This window comes from Notolepis coatsorum (assembly GCF_963971535.1).
Source record: "Notolepis coatsorum genome assembly, chromosome: 16".
NCBI classification, from domain to species: Eukaryota; Metazoa; Chordata; class Actinopteri; order Aulopiformes; family Paralepididae; genus Notolepis; species Notolepis coatsorum.
The window spans coordinates 105,760,072-105,777,630 of NC_140180.1; the positions used below are offsets into that span (position 1 = coordinate 105,760,072).

Genomic DNA, 17,559 nt, shown 5'->3' on the forward strand with positions numbered 1-17,559 from the left:
TAAACATAGGTAATAAATGTCATGTTCACTAATGGAAGATCCTCATCTGCACCTTGATTAAACTGCCTACTTGCTCATATGTGTACATTCATATTTAATTATATTGTTTACACTGCCTATTTTCTTTTCTACTGTACTATAATTGTGTTGCCTGTATTATGCTTTCTACTATTACCATGCCCATACCCATACCTGTACCCCCCCCCCCCCCCTCCCATGCTCACATTCACCCATTAACTCACCCACCCACTGGAACCTTCAGACTACCAGATGACCACTCTACCTCCTGAGCCTCCGGAGCCACACCCTTTGTCAAATAGACCTGTCTCAAAACCCTGCCCCTTTTCTTGATCCTCCAATCACAACTGTCGCTTACCTCGGACAAACCAAGTTTGTCCGAGGTAAGCGACAGTTGTGATTGGAGGATCAAGAAAAGGGGCAGGGTTTTGAGACAGGTCCATTGATTTAATGGATGTAATGTTTTTGGGGACACCTTCCCACTCTTCCTACTCATACAAAAGGCGGAGTGATATGACATTCGTACGTCATAGGACGCACACACTTTCGTTCATCTCAGCAGTTACTTACCATCACTTCTCCTTCCCGTAGGTCAAGAGGCTCTCGAGGGTCTGTTTCCCAGGGGTCCGGAGGGCTCAGCTCACTTATTTGGAGGTCACCTCCATCCAGTGTTTCGATGTCTGTGTGTGCAAGACCAAACCAAGGCCCATTTAGACTTTACAGGTCAATATCATTTTGAAAAGGATAAAATACCTCCCTATTATTATTTCTATAATATTTTATATTAAGGTCATAGGTGGCCTCAGCTATGTGTCATCAGATTGAAAAAGCAAATGCACCCTGGATTGACAAAGCAAATGGGCACACTGTGCCAATGTGGATAAATGATGCACGATAGAGACGCTTCACCAACACAGAAAGATGTTCACTAATTGAAGTCTTTCACTTTGTAGAAGAAACCTTCTGACATAAACCAAGTCATGTAAATCTCTATGGTCCAATTGAACTGTGTCGTGGTGAGTTTGGCACAGTGGCTATAGCTTCCACCTGATGCGCTAATTTACATTATATTTCCATTGGCTTCCTTTGATTGATTGATTGAAAATGTTATTAACAGATTGCAGAATGGGTACAATATACAGTACAGCTCAATACACACAATTGTTAAGGGGATGCAGACCAGAGCAAAACTTTCGTCTTGTTTACATCAGGGTCCCCCATTTTCAATTAATCTTAACATATATGACATACATGACATACAGATAATAATAATAATAATAATAATGGATTGGATTTATATAGCGCTCTTTGTGACACCCCAGTAACCCCAGAGCGCTTACAGAGTCCATTATTCGTTCATACACAGTCATACCGGTGGTGGTAAACTACAATTGCAGCCAGAGCTGCCCTGAGGCAGACTCACGGAAGCGTGGCGAATAATCATCGCCTACGGCCCCTCCGACCACCACCAACATTCATTCACATGCATACACATTCATACGAGGCAAGTAGGTTAAGTGTCTTGCCCAAGGACACAACGGCAGTGGGATGGACATGGGCTTGAGCGGGATTCGAACCACCAACCCTTCGATCATTGGACGACCCGCTCTACCCCTGAGCCACGCCGCCCCACAAGATAGACAGTACTGCTACATCTAGACATTTATGACATACCAGATTTACAAATACAGTACTGTTTGTGATACGAAAAGAGTCTAAAAAAGAGAGTATACATTTGAGGGCGAAGAAACTGTACATTGGAGGAGGTTGGGTAGGTGGGGGTAGGTGGGGGCATAGGCGGAGTTTGAACTTGACGCCAGGGGGTGCGACTGCTTGGCGAACGATACCGGGCGTGCGCGATTTTTTTGACCTTTATTTTATTATTTTAGCGTTTTTACAATGCCCTAACCCCTAATTTTTTTTTTATTTAGGTAGTACAGCAGCACACACACACACTCACACACACAGCACTACGGGGGATCATTTTTAACTGACTTGAAAAATGGAGGCTCTAATTATTATTATTCATAGAGACTCTCGAGCAATAATAATTATTACAGCCTCCATTTTTCGTGGACGAAAAATATACCAGACTATAGATATCAATTTTCCCGAAATAACGCTACCTGCCTCGACAAAATCCGTGCATTGGTTATCCAGATACATTAATTATCATCTCAGAATAAGTGGCTTTGTACAAGCTTTACTATCGCCGGGGCATTCTGCTGCTGCTGCTGCGAATGGTGGTGCTTGGCCGCGCGTTAACCCTTTCACTGCCACACTACAGAAGGTTCGCCTTATAATGTGACATGATTACTACTATAAAATGAATGTATTGTAAAACAAAACATAATAGAATTCAGATTTGTTTCTCACAATTATTATAATTTTATTAAAATAAAAATAATCTTGATTTTTTTTTCTTCTTTTTTTTTAAAGCAATTTCACCCCCTGCACCCCCATAAACTCCGCCCATGGGTGGGGGTTGGGTAGGTGGGGTGGTTAACTGTACATTGGAGGGGGTTGGGTTATTCTGGGTGAGGTAATACAATATAACGTCATAATTTACTGTTTAATTTTATATTATGGCATGTCACTGTATAGCATTATGAAAAGTAGCGGTAAATGTATCTTGCATGCATGCATGTGGGCTCTCTCTCTCTCATTTGCTTGCACCCCACAATTTGATAATCATCACCTAGTACCCAGTAACAGTATACATTACAGTATAGTAATGTATAGGGCCCGCTACATTCTCGTGTAAATGTCATGCTGCCAGTTTGCCTCCATTGTCTCTTTGACCATGATCTTCTGCCAAACCTGCGGCAGTATGTATATGTAATGTATATACTCTCTTTTTAGACTATTTTTGTACTCATAAACAGTACTGTATATTTGTAGATCTGGTATGTCTATCTGTAGGCTATATGTCATGTATGTTATATATGTTATGATGAATTGAAAATGGGGGATCCTGATGTAAACAAGACGAAAGTCTTTCTCTGGTCTGCATCCCCTTAACAATTGTGTGTATTGAGCTGTACTGTATTGTACCCATTCTGCAATCTGTTCATAAAATGTTCAATCAATCAATCAATCAATCAATCAGTAAAACGAATTACTGGATTCATAGCAATTATAACATATAACGAAAAGAGGACACTGGACATACCAAGCTCGTCCTGCTTGAAACTGTCGGGTGGGTTGATGTACTGCATTGTTGAAACATTTAATTTCCAGTTGTGGTTGGTACATTTGACTGTTCTGTGAAATAGCAGTGTGTATTAGAGCTACCCTTTGGTACAGCAATATTTATTTAGCTTTTTATTATTATCATTGTTGTATTCTTAATAACGTTTTACCTTCCATCCAGGTCTTCAATATCTTTGATGAACACTCCTCTTTGGTGTTTGCACTCGTTCTTGCAAGCCTTGAGACCGTTCTCGTCCTTGTATAGGATGTAACATTTACCGCTCTCTGGGTTCCTCTTGAAGTTGAGGCCATTTTTTAGTGAGCGCACTGCCTCAGAGTCCAGAGACAGGACTACCTTTGATGTCTGGGCTGTCATCTCACCAGCGAAACAAATCAGCTGTCATAAAAATATTTGAGAGAACTTGTTAGGAAAGGAAATGTATTACTAATGTAATAATAAGACTACAAATAATAATTCATGCTCACAAGTGGAGTTAATATTTCAAAGTAGCTATGCAACTATAATAATAATAATAATAATAATAATAATAATAATAATAATAATAATAATAATAATAATAATAATAATAATAATAATAATAATAATAATAATAATAATAATAATAATAATAATAATAATAATAATAATAATAATAATAATAATAATAATAATAATAATAATAATAATAATACAGCACTATAAAAACTGGAACACTGAGCAATTTATTTTAGGTACTGCAGCATTTTTTCTTTTTAATTGTTTGTGTAAAACTTTTTATTGTGGGGATTGTATTCTTGTGTTTTTATATTGTATGTTTTTAACATTGTCTGTACTGCATGTGGCACCAAGACAAATCCCAATCAACAGTGTTGAAATGGCAATAAAGTTTTGTTATGGGAGATTAATAATATAATAATGAGCAATAACTTGTTCTGAGTCCAAAAGCTGAAATAAGGAAATAGAAAATAGATTTAATTCCTCACATAGATCAATTGATAAGGAATGCACAGTTGAAGATCAGACCATGTAAACAAATGTCCGATCACCAAGTGAGGACGATCTCTCGTTCGGCAAGACCGTTAATACAAAATTAATATATACATATGACGTGGAAGGAGCTGGAACATCACCCTGAGGATTGGCTGAAATGACTATTATGGCTGCCTCACAAGGAAAACAGAGCGGATCCCATAACAATGTCACTTATGGCCTTATAGCAAGGATCAACATAGTTCATAACCATATTGTTGTTATGGTTTGTAACCGACCCCAATCGCACAACACAAGACAGGTATGAGAGTAAGCCAAGAACTGGGCATTTATTGAATAACAAAGAAAAACGGCACTGTCCCTTTAAGGGAGAACACAAATTACTGGATAACAAGAAGGGAAAGGTACAGGGAAGGCTAACGGAACAGGGCCGGGGCAAGGGACAAGGCAGGAAACAGGGAGGACTAGGAGGACAGGACAGGGAGGACTAGGAGGACTAGAGAGGGGAGACAGGGACAGAGGCCCGCGGAGGCGGGCTGGGGACAGGGAGGACTAGGAGGACTTGAGTGGGGAAACAGGGACAGAGGCCCGCGGAGGCGGGCTGGGGAGAGGGAGGACTGGAAGGACTAGACAGGGAGGACTAGGAGGACTAGAGAAAAACAGGGTAAGGCCTTGGAACAGGGCGAGGGCTGGAGCTGCATACTGGGACAGAGAAAACAGACAACGCCTGGGAAGAACATTAATGAATGTTGCTGCTCTGCAGCTTCTCCCGGGATGGTTAGTCTGGGGAAGCAGGTGGGTACATCAGAGCCGCTCTGCAGACTTCTCTCGGCAGATCTCCGAGGTGGGTAAACGGGACCGAGAGGGAGAGAGGGAGTGGGTTAGCTCAGAGTACAATGGGGAACAGAGCAGGTGACAGGAGAGGTGACTTGTCCCAAAAACAGAGTAATCCAAGTGACAGAATCTTCGGTGTATATACACACTGTGAGTAACGTCCCAAACACAATCCACGTGATAGAATCTTTGGTGCAAATAAACACTGTGAGCGAAGTCCCAAATACAAATCCAAGTGATAATATCTTCGGTGTGTATACACACAGTGAGCGATGTTAAGGCCAAATATTATCCCAAAGAACAGTCCAAAAAGCTGACGCTGGGTGAGTGACAGTCTGACAAAAAGCTGGATCTCTTCAGTGTCTTTAAACACACGAAAAACGAATAGGATAAAAGACAGTCATAAAAACTCACCCAGGCGCTGTGCGTAAAGAGAGTAGGATCAAAACGGGGCGAGCGCGTCGCCACGGGGAACCGGGTGTCCAAGCGGAGGTCTGAGTGGTGCGCGACTGCTTGGAGTGCGCGCCGGTACGGAGGGCGCATCTGGCGCGGAGGTCTGAGGGGTGCGCGACTGCTTGGAGTGCGCGCCGGTACGGAGGGCGCATCTGGCGCGGAGGTCTGAGGGGTGCGCGTCTGCTTGGAGTACGCGCCGGTACGGAGGACGCATCTGGAGTGCGTCTGAATGCGCGTCTGGGGTGAAGAGCGCGTCTGCGCGGAAGAGCGCGCCGGCTCGGAGAGACGCATCCTCCCGTAGAGTATTAGGAAGCGATGCGCGTCTGGAGTGAAGAGCGCGTCTGCTGCGCGGAGGTCTGGATGCGCGTCTGCGCGGAAGAGCGCGCCTGGCTCGGAGAGACGCATCCTCCCGTAGAGTATTAGGAAGCGATGCGCGTCTGGAGTGAGGAGCGCGTCTGCTGCGCGGAGGTCTGGATGCGCGTCTGGGCGTCTGTTGCGCGGAGGTCTGGATGCGCGTCTGGACGTCTGCTGCGCGGAGGTCTGAAGTGGAACACTGGAATACCTCCCGTGGAAGTCTTAGAGAGCGCAGTCCAGTGTCTCCTTTCAGGCAAACGGAGACAGGAGGCGAAGGCTAGAGTGCATCTCACGCCGGAGATGAAAGCAGCATAAACAGACAGAGAACCTCCCGAAGGAGTCTTGGTGATAGGGATATGATACGGAATGATACGGGATGTTACGGCACGACCCGACAAGGGACAGAGGGGAAGAGCAGGTACTTAAAGCCCACAGGGGTGCTAATTAGAATACACATCAGGTGCGGGAGGTAATTGAAAATCGAACTAAAAGTGTGTGTTCGGCACCAGACCAATCAAACACATAATGACAGGTAGTCCAAGGGTGTGGTTGCTGAAGAGAAAACGAACGCGAGGGTGGGGGGAAAGCAATTGATTAAAAGAAAACAAAAGGACAGAGCGAGTAGGCTTAAAGGAACAGAGCGAGTAGGTGAGCTAGGCTTAAAGGAACAGAGCGAGTAGGCTTAAAGGAACAGAGCGAGTAGGTGAGCAATGGACAAAACCTCACAATTGTTTTGACTGGCTAATGTGTGCTTCTCTTAAAGAGAAACGCACACATTACGTTGATATCTGATGACAGCGCCCTCTCATACAATACCACAATGGTATGATAATATATTTCCACGACAGTTTCTATCTATCTATGTATGTGTGGTGTGTGTGTGTGTGTGTGTGTGTGTGTGTGTGTGTGTGTGTGTGTGTGTGTGTGTGTGTGTGTGTGTGTGTGTGTGTGTGTGTGTGTGTGTGTGTGTGTGTGTGTGTGTGTGTGTGTGTTGTTGTATGTGTGTGTGTGTGTGTGTGTGTGTGTGTGTGTGTGTGTGTGCCATGTGTTGTTGTATGTATATGTATATATTATTGATATGGATCATTCGGACCCCATGGAAGACTATATAGCCGGGTGCCATTGATTTACTGAAATCAGGGGTGATGAGCTTGGGGATCCGTTTATATACAATTCAGACAAGTTGCAATCATTTATATTACAATAAATTACGTGCAGCCTATTGTATTCCCCAACACCATATATTTGGAAACACCTATATGGCTACGTTCACACTGCATACATGAGTGGTCCTCAATCAGATACAGCCAGCCAGGTCTGATTTGTCGCAATGCGTCATCAGTCTGAACAGTCGTGCGAATTTCATGCGACTTTTACGCCACTCTTGATTGACATTTCGTCAAAATTACTTCATCTACAATCCATCTTCTTTATTGTTCATCCTGACCACGAGTTCACACTGGAATCTGATATTGGCCACATTTAAAAAATAATGTGAACACTATAACAGCCAAAAAGAAAAACGGTCTGAGCAATAAATCAGAATTGAGTTCACTAAGGCGTGCAGTGTAAACGTAGCCCGTTTTGGCTGAACATGAATGCCTACAAGAACAACATAATTAAATATATTGTGTGCATTTCCACATGCAGAATCAAGTGGGGATTGATGTATGATAAACCATGTTTAATAATATTGAATATAGATAAATTATTGACTATTTTATCTTACCTCATTTTATATTGTATTTGATCTTACTACTTATTGTTACCATTCTTGTATTCATTTTATTTATTTTTTTAATTGTGCACTGTTGAGTCTGAGCTCGATACACAATAATTGCATTACCTGCAATGCCCCTGTTGTTGTGAATTTGACAAATAAAGAACTTGAACTAGTCTATATTTATATTTATCGAATATATATATGTATCCACACCTGTCTGAATATACCTGCATATATTTCCTGTATATACATATACATAATACATTTTAATCTAATGGAATCATCTGAATGCGATTGCCATTGCCAACTCAAATAGCTGCACGCAAACCACACGTATAATTTGAAACACATCGGAATACCTTTCCCTGATAATGAGTCTAAAAAGAAAAGTTACTTGCATATAACTAAGTTATAGTCTGAGTGAGTGAGATCGTTTTATTTTTAGAGAAGCAAAGCTCTGTCATACACACATTCGTCCTGTCGGATTCGGATACTATTTCGTTATTTGGTATTTTAGCTATACATATAACAATTTAGATGAAAAAAATTAAAACATTTAGCTATAATTAAAAAATTAACGTTGAGTCTCATGTCAGTCTATACGGCATGATATAACAAAATTAAACTGATTACCTTAATGATCCGAACGATCCCGTGCACAGATTAGGGAGCCAACTTTAGTATGCTGGAAATGCCTGTAAAGAAATTCCTATATGCACTTGGCTTTTGCTGCAAACGCTCTCTATATACCTGTTAGATTGAGCATAGGCGTTGGTCTGATGCTGGGTGGGGCCTGGGCCCTGGGGCGTGGCTTTAGACAGGGTTTGGTTTGGTTACTCCTCAAATCTAGACACATGTTATTTCAATGCTTAATCGGATAATATAAATTACAACGAATTTTCGCCGACTCGTCTCAAACTACCGGTATATGAAGTTATTCCACCGAGGGGGCGGAGCTGAGCGATCATGGAGTAGACGTGTTTCACATGAGCTCCCTTCTACCGTGCTGAATATACGTTTCTCCCCATTAGTCTTTATTTTATTTTTATTTGTTTTTTATCTGTTTGCTAGGTCGTCGTGTTTAGTATACATTCATCAACTTTTTTCGACTTTCTACGATGGCGGGGGTGGAAACCAGAGCCATGAAAGAATTAGGCACGACACCGGCACCGCCGAGCATGGCCGCACCGTCTCCCGCTGTCGGGGAGTTAAGCGAAGCTGTGCTCTTGGTCATGACCAAGCTACACGCAGACTCTGAGACACGCATCGCTGAAGCACAGAAGAAAGTGTTGGCGGATTTCTGTATCAGCCTCCGTCGTGAGATATCAGAAGAAATTCGGCTGGCGGTAGTACCGCTGACAGACAAGATGGAGGCGATACACGCTGCCTCTTCGGCTAATGCTAACGAACTAGCCATGCTAACAACGGAGGTATCATCACAGTGTGAGAAGATGGCGGGTCTTGAATCCGCCCTGCTGGCTAGGCAGGCTGAAGTCAACAAACTACAGTCGGCAATGGAGGAGATGCAGTCCCGGGATAGACGCCACAACGTCAGGATTGTTGGAGTACCGGAGACCAGCGGTGAAGGCCGTCTCTCTGAGACCGTGCCCGAACTGCTGCAGAAGATACTAGGGACGGACGTCCTCCCTATGCCTCCTATCTGTGAATCGGCCTACAGAGCGGGCAGGTTTTCTCCCGGCGTGAACAAAGAGCCGAGGCCCATCATAGTCAAGCTGAACAGACTCCAGCAGAGAGAAATCATCATGCGGTCGGCTCGTACCAGGAGGGGTAATCTGAGGCTTGGCGATCACAAAGTGGCCATTTTCGAGGACTTTACACCGGAGGTTCAAGCACAGAGAGCCGAGTACAAGGTGGTCCTGACCAGTGCATGTGAGCGGATCGGAGCGTGAGCGGCGCGGGGCGCGGAGCGGCCGGTTTTGACGTGAGCGAGGAGTGGGTTTTAAAATGAGTCGGCGCGACGTCCGGAGCGAGAGTTCTCCTCCGCTCCAATCCACTCCAGGCCGCTCACAGTGGTTTAACACTGTTGATGTAATATATACATGCAGTACAATGTCAAAGCAACAGATGGCGATGTACAAACATGAAGGCCATTTTCAACCAATGAGAAGGGTTCAGGCTTCGTCACTGTAGAGACGCCCACCATAGATATCTATGACGCCCACACTCACTCTCCTGTTAGAAAAGGTATCGACGCCATTGTTGTTGACGTTAGCTTACATGCTAACGTTAATGGCAGCGACCATAGCATTGTGGCTCGGCTAGCCTATCATCGCTTAATAGAACTAGTGAATGGATAAACAACGTTATTTAACATTGCAGAATGGCTACAATTACAATGCGGCTCAATACAAACAATTGTTAAGGGGCCCAGGGGGTGTAGACTGTTGTAGTTTGAGCTCATTTACACCATGCTCCAAAAAAGAAAAAGAAAAACTGCCGAGCGATCTGGCGCGGGGAGCGGGGAGCGCTCGATTCAAGGTGAGTGGGGAGCGAGCGGAGAGCGACTTGGGGGCGGGGTCAACATGAGCGATTAGCGGAGCGGACCAAGCTTTAAAGAGCGAAGAGCGGATTTCTCGGCCGCGCCGATCCGCTCACGTGGTCTGGTCCTGACTAAGCTATGGAAACTAGGCCTGAGGCCCACGTTATTCGCTCCCGCGAAATTATCTGTGTTGGAGAAGGTCGGTGGTCAGCGTTTGTTTTGGTCGTTGGCTAGAGCGAAGGAATATCTCGCGGAGACACCCGAGTCTGTTGCTTGATATCAATGGAGGGTGAGTGACTTGGCGGTTTGGGCCTATATACATTGATTAGGTAGACTATTCACAAACACTTGCTGTCATGCCCAGACATGCTAACTGTCCTCTGCCCATCCAACTAGCGGGGCTTCCCAATGACTTCTGTTACTTGCTAAAGCTGACCTCATGGTCGTACTTGTGTATCGCCTCTTTGGAAGCTAACGAGCTATCTGAACAATGTACATAATAAGCTAACGTGCTATCCGGATTCATCACTAGCTTACGCGCTAGCCTCGGGCTGGCCAGCGGGCTTCGCCTATAGTCTGCGCTGAGACATTCGAGACCCGTTAATGGTTACGTATTTTGGTTGCTGTTGCTGTTCAAAGGGACATTGGTTTGCACAGTTCAAGAGTGACCGAGTCCCTAACTAACTTCTGGTATGCTTTTATTTTTATATCCAGGTTTTTTTTTAGCGTTGGGATCCAAGTAGATGCCAAGGTCGGTTGAATATGCATATACAATATATGATAACAGGTTGGGTCGGGTATGGCTTGCACTTCATGGCTATATGGTTATATGGCCTGCACTTTAGCCATGCCCCTCTTTTCTTTTCTTTTTTCTTTCCTATTGTCGCTGTTTTTATGTCATCTGTATGCGCGATTTAAATGTGATCCGATTCTACCTTGGACTAACTGCTGATTCGCCTTAATTTTGTTTTGAATTTTTCGTGAGCCACTTATGCTATAACGTTGCGACATTAATATGCAGACTCCAAGGTAGATGGTTACAGGGTTGATGTTGAGTAATTATATAATAATTATTGTCGCTGTTTTAATGGCATTTGAATGAGCAATTTAACTGTGATTCGATCCTACCTTGGACTAACTGCTCCGACCGATATCTTTATTGAAACAATGTATGATAACAGGTGGTGTCAGGTGTTGCCTATTACCATCCCCGGATTAATTAATGAATGTGTTTAATTCTATTCTTACATAGGTTATGTCATTTCAGCCGTTGTGCCTGATCAGAGGGACAGCTAAAGGGGTGCATTTTGACCATAACCCTTTTTTCCCTTCTTTTTTTTGTCATGGTTTAATTGACACTGTTCGCACAATTTTGCACAATTAACCTGTGACCCGAACCTGCCTTAGACTATCGGCTGGGATGCTTTAATTTAATTTTGTTTTGAATTTTTCGTGAGCCACTTATGCTATAACGTTGCGACATTAATATGCAGACTCCAAGGTAGATGGTTACAGGGCTGATGCTGAGTAATTATATAATAATTATTGTCGCTGTTTTAATGGCATTTGAATGAGCAATTTAACTGTGATTCGATCCTACCTTGGACTAACTGCTCTGACCGATATCTTTATTGAAACAATGTATGATAACAGGTGGTGTCAGGTGTTGCCTATTACCATCCCCGGATTAATTAATGAATGTGTTTAATTCTATTCTTACATAGGTTATGTCATTTCAGCCGTTGTGCCTGATCAGAGGGACAGCTAAAGGGGTGCATTTTGACCATAACCCTTTTTTCCCTTCTTTTTTTGTCATGGTTTAATTGACACTGTTCACACAATTTTGCACAATTAACCTGTGACCCGAACCTGCCTTAGACTATCGGCTGGGATGCTTTAATTTAATTTTGTTTTGAATTTTCCTATACCTTTTGGGCTATAACAATGTGATGTTGAAGCGCAGATTCGGAAATAGAGGGCTGCAGGTTGATGTGGAGTTATTATTTAATAATGGCTATTTTTACCATTATGGTTGTCTCATGTTGGGGCCAGGGCTCAGGTGGGTTTCGACCGATATCTTTATTGAATTTTATTTTATTATTATTTGTGTTTATTGGACTAGTGGGGGTTCACTCAGGGGTTTATCTAGAGGGGGGTTGGAGTGGGGAGCGTCTTATTAATCCATGTCTCTAGTGTCAAGACTGGCAAATCGGCAATATCACGTTATCTCCTCATCCTCAGCCGATGATAAGACGAAAGGAGTAGTCATAGTTACAAGACGTAACCTTGATATCAAAATCTTGGATGTATGGTCGGACACGGAGGGAAGGATTACTATAGCAAAAGTTGAATTCTTGCATAGGAAGATGGCTATAATAGCATTGTATGCTCCTAACACATTTGATTCAGCGTTCTATAATACAATCACGAAGAATATGTTGGAACTTAATGGATACGCTCTCATGGTGGGTGGCGATTTTAATGCGTGCTGGGATGCTGAGATGGATAGGTCCGGGCCCTCTGAAACGAGCGACCAAAAACGGGCCTCTAAGGCCCTTAGGATGTGGGCTAAAGACACAGGGCTCACAGACCTTTGGCGTTTATGCAACCCCACCCTCAAAGATTACTCTCACCTGTCAGCCAGACACAAAAGCTTCTCTCGAATTGACTATGCATTCGCGTCCCCTAATATGTTTGACAGTTTCGATGTCTCATTGGTTCCCTTGGCTCTCTCAGACCACAAGGGGATTTTCCTTACGGCAACCTTTGGCAGGCTCTCCGCAAGAGCTCCCAGATGGCATTTTAATTCGACCCTGCTAAAGAACGATGACTTCTGTTCTGAGTTCAGGAGTAAACTAGCTGAATTTTTGCAGATCAACGTTGGCACAGTAGAAGACCCTAGGGTCCTGTGGAACGCATTGAAAGGATTCATCAGGGGTCATGTCACACTATTTGCCTCCAATTTGCGAAAATCCCGGTCAAAAAAGCTAGAAGGACTGGAATCATTATATGCGGACCTATACGCATCCTTGCAAACTGACTATAATGAACGACTAAACACACAACGTAAGATAGTCAAAAAAGAAATAAACTCCATACTTAAACAACAGTCTGAGTTCTTGATACATAGGACAAGACAAAATTACTATTTTCACGGCTCCAGACCTAGCCATCTATTGGCAATGAAAATACGCTCAAATGATCATTTCTCGGATATCCCCTCGATTAGGACGAGCCAGGGTGCAGTCACTACTGATTCGAAAAAGATCAATGACACTTTTAAAGAGTTTTACTCACAGTTATATAGCTCAGAGGGTAATCTGGATGACTCTAAATTTGAATCGTTCATTGGCGGGCTTGAGATACCCCACATTTCTGAGGAAGAGGCCAAGGAACTGGGGAGACCGATTACTCTCGTAGAATTGAGGGAGACTATTGTTGAAATGCAGAGGGGTAAGGCACCAGGCTGGGATGGTATTCCACCCGAAGTGTATTTAGCTTTCTGGGACCAACTGGGTCCATTGATGCTCGATATGATCAATTACGCTATCGAACAAGGGGAGTTCTCAAGAGATGTCAATATGGCGTTGATTTCTTTACTTCTCAAGAAGGACAAAGATCCCAATGATTGTGGTAGCTATAGACCCTTGAGTCTTCTCGGGGCCGATTTAAAGGTGTTTGCCAAGGTGCTGGCCCGTCGCCTGCAGAGATTTATGTCTGTATTGGTACACTGCGATCAAACTGGTTTTATCCCGGGGCGTCTGGCTGCAGATAATCTTAGGAGGCTGTTGCATGTAATCGATAACAGTAAAGACAATACAACTCCATCCACAGTTCTGTCTTTGGATGCCATGAAGGCGTTTGACAGACTTGAGTGGTCATACCTGTGGAAGGTACTTGAGGTCATGGGTCTTGGAAAGAGTTTTATTCATATGATTAAAGTCCTGTATGCCTCGCCGTCTGCGATGATACTGACAGGCAAAAACTGTTCCACACTCTTTCCAGTCTCCAGATCTTCTAGACAGGGTTGCCCTCTGAGCCCGGGACTGTTCGCGCTTTCCCTCGAACCTTTGGCCCAATTTATTAGGCAATCGGAGGACATCGTCCCCATAATGGTCAACAATACTCCACACAAAATTGCTCTCTATGCGGATGACCTGCTGATTTTCATGGACGACCCCTCCCGGTCGGCCACAAAATTATTGAGGATAATCGACGACTTTGGTAAATTGTCAGGTTTTAAGATTAACTGGAACAAATCAGCCTGCCTACCTCTTAATGAACTGGCCAAGGCGGTACGACTACCAGCTGATATCCCCATAGTAGAACATTTTAAATACTTGGGCATAGAGATATTCCCCACGCTGAACCAAACTACTAAGTACAACTTCACGGGTACTTATGATAAAATACGCCAGGATCTAGACAGGTGGTCGTCCCTTCCTAACTCCTTACAAGCCCGGGCTTCCATAATCAAAATGAACATCCTGCCTAGGATAAATTTTATTAGCTCAATGCTCCCCCTGCCCCCTCCAATAGACCACTGGCGCAAGGTACAATCGATGGTATCTAAGTTTGTCTGGAATAACAAACGCCCGAGAATCAAAAGGGCTACTACTCAACGTAGAAAACAAGATGGGGGCCTCGCAATCCCTGATTTTAAACTTTATTTCTGGTCCTTTTCACTGAGACCTCTGATGTGCTGGCTGGACCCTGTAGAGGCTGTATCGTGGCGCTCCTTAGAAGCGGCGGCGGTATCTCCGCTAAGATTGCAGGATGTAGTGTACTCCACTGTCTCTATTTCGAAATGCCGGCTGAGGTATGGACCGATCATAACTCACGTGATCCAAACGTGGCGTAATGTACAGAGGTCGTGTGGGGTTAAATGCCCTTGGCACCTGGACTCTCCAATTTTTAATAACCAGCAATTACTTGTTGGACACAAGCCGGTTAATATTCCTCAATGGCAAAGGAGGGGAGTGCATACTCTGGAGGATATTTATGATAAGAACGGCCTCCGTGCGTTTCAGGACTTAAGAGAATTTTATGATCTTCCCGGCGAGTCCTTCTTTCTTTACCTTCAACTAAGGTCAGCACTGAGGGCGCATGGCGTACCGTGGGCTCAAGCCTTGCACCCACACCCCTTCCTCAGGCTCATAGTGGACAGGACGACATCCAGAGGGTTTGTCTCCGACTTTTATACGCTCTTAATTCAATCCACGTATAAAAATTTATCATTGGATACAATCTGGCGTGTGGATATCCCGGAGTTGGACCCCGAGTTTGACTGGGATGATGTTTGGGCAAATGTGGCATTATCTTCCCGCAACCCCAATCACCAGCAAATTAATTTTAATTATATTCATAGGACCTATCTTACACCTAGGAAGCTATATGCTATGGGACTGATAACCGACTCTCGGTGCACTTTGTGCTCTCAAAAGGCCACCGGCACTTATATGCATATGTATTGGGATTGCCCACCAGTGGCCCGCTTCTGGAGGTCAATAACGGACAAACTTTCAGATCTGTGTGGCTTAACTATCCCATTCTCAGCTGTTACGCTACTCCTGAACGATATAACGACACTACCCGCGTCCGTACAACTGAAAAGGGTTGTCCTAGCGGGCGTCACAGCAGCGAAGAAGCTAATAGCAATGAGATGGAAGGAGCCTGAGAAGCTTACAATGATTAACTGGTCCCTAACTCTATTGGATGTGATTTATCTTGAGATATCCACAGCCCGGGTGATTGGGGTGGGGCAGGCTGGAATTGACCTGTGGTTCGCAGCAGCTGAGAAGGTAAAGACCGCAGTGTGCGGCTGAGCGGGGTTGGGGTGCGGGTTCGGGTGAGTCCGGCGGTCTCTTGGGAGGGGGAGGAGGAAATGTTTTTGTCTGTCTTGTCCTTTGTCTTGTCATCTTGAGTTTAGCTGGGGATATTATGGGGGGGCAGCTATTTAACTATTTCTTCACTGTTTGGCCACTTTTACACGGTCTCTATGAGTCTATGGAACACCTCTACAGGTTTTTGTTTTTTCATGAAGGTTCATTGCTCTGTTTTCAGGTCGTGTTCCCAAAAATTGTCCTTGTGGTGGATTGGAGATGTACGTTTTATTAATATAGGGTCACACGGCCGGGAATCGGGGCTGAACACTGGGAAAGACCATTTATTAGATAGTACCCCTTGGAATTAATTTAGAAGGTTGAACTCTGTTTTCTTTTCTCTTGTCTGTATAATTGTTAGTCTGTATTATTATTATTATTATTATTGTTTTTGTTATTTTCTTGTGAAGTTCTATGTATTGTGATTGTGGTTAATGTGTTGTCTTGTTTCGTGTGAATAACAATAAAAAAAAATTTGATCAAAGTTATTCCACCGAAATATAGTTTAAGCTAAATTATTGATCTAATATGTTGTCATTTAAAAAAATATAGTACGATATAGAGTCATATGGCTCTGAAATAAATTATTAGTAATGTGTTATTACAAAGGTTTTAGGAGAAATAATCCACGCATATGCAAATTACGCATATGTGCCTTTTGATAGAAAATTAAGAATTCTTTTATTTTCGTTATTTGCCAACAAACTTAGCTATAGCGAATCGATCATTAAGCCACACGTATACCTCGACTTGGAGTTCATGTATTCAAGAGTAGTTTATACATCATCCTATTTCTGGTCGTGGTCAAATCCAATCAGTTCAGCTATACTCTCAACGTGATTAAAACAAATAGATTTGATTTTCCTTACTGCATTTTAAACATTTAAATCACGTTCAGCGGAGTAACAGGAAACGATAGTGTAAAATACACAAAATGTTATTTAGTAAAGTGAATGAGCCACCAATTCTCTTTTTTCAGTGTAGAATGATTTTACTATTTGGATGAGTAATGTATCATCATTTGGAGCAAAGTGACCAAGTGGCTTTTTACCGGCATCTTCAGACACAGACGACGGTCATTCAAAAACGGTTTATTGAGATGGATGGGTCTGTTATACCTGTTATACTGTCAATACCTTCTATGCGAGGTTTACTAGGCAGAGGTCATAAGCCTGTGGGGCGTCCATTCTGAATGCGTCCCCCCCGGTCCCTTCGTCGGGTTGGGGGTCGGGCTGAGGGCGGCGTTTGAGGGCGGCGCTGATGGTGGCGAGTTCTCTCGTGAGGACTTCCTCAAGGGCTTCGCCCCTCTCTGTCGCTATCACCGCTAGGTCTGCGAGAAAAGTCTGTGTAACCGTGTCACTGGCTACAGGGTCATAAACGCTGGCTAAGTCTCGAATGAGGTAACTCGCTTCGGGCGTGGTTAGTCGGAAATTGGAAACTGCTTGCGGGCCTTCGTATTCTATAATAACCCGTGATTCTGGCTCTAAGCCGACAGGAGCTACAAAGAACGTCCTCTGAATGGTGCCGCGTCCCATCAGATATTCCTTCAGGTCAGTGTCAGTGGTAATATCGTCTATACCGCGGACTATGATTGAATTAGGGAGTCTCACTC

At 43.7% G+C, this 17,559-nt stretch overlaps 1 pseudogene across 1 annotated transcript in view; it reads right to left on the minus strand.

Moving 5' to 3' along the window:
* LOC311242769 (cytidine monophosphate-N-acetylneuraminic acid hydroxylase-like) overlaps positions 1 to 3,586 on the minus strand; it is an 80,067-nt pseudogene extending 76,481 nt beyond the window's left edge. The window contains exons 1-3 of the transcript in view: positions 3,381 to 3,586; positions 3,191 to 3,282; positions 589 to 698 (exon numbers count right to left, since the gene is read on the minus strand). The product of the transcript in view is annotated as a cytidine monophosphate-N-acetylneuraminic acid hydroxylase-like (transcript). The remainder of the gene's footprint in view (positions 1 to 588; positions 699 to 3,190; positions 3,283 to 3,380) is intronic.
* Positions 3,587 to 17,559: the final 13,973 nt, after the last annotated feature.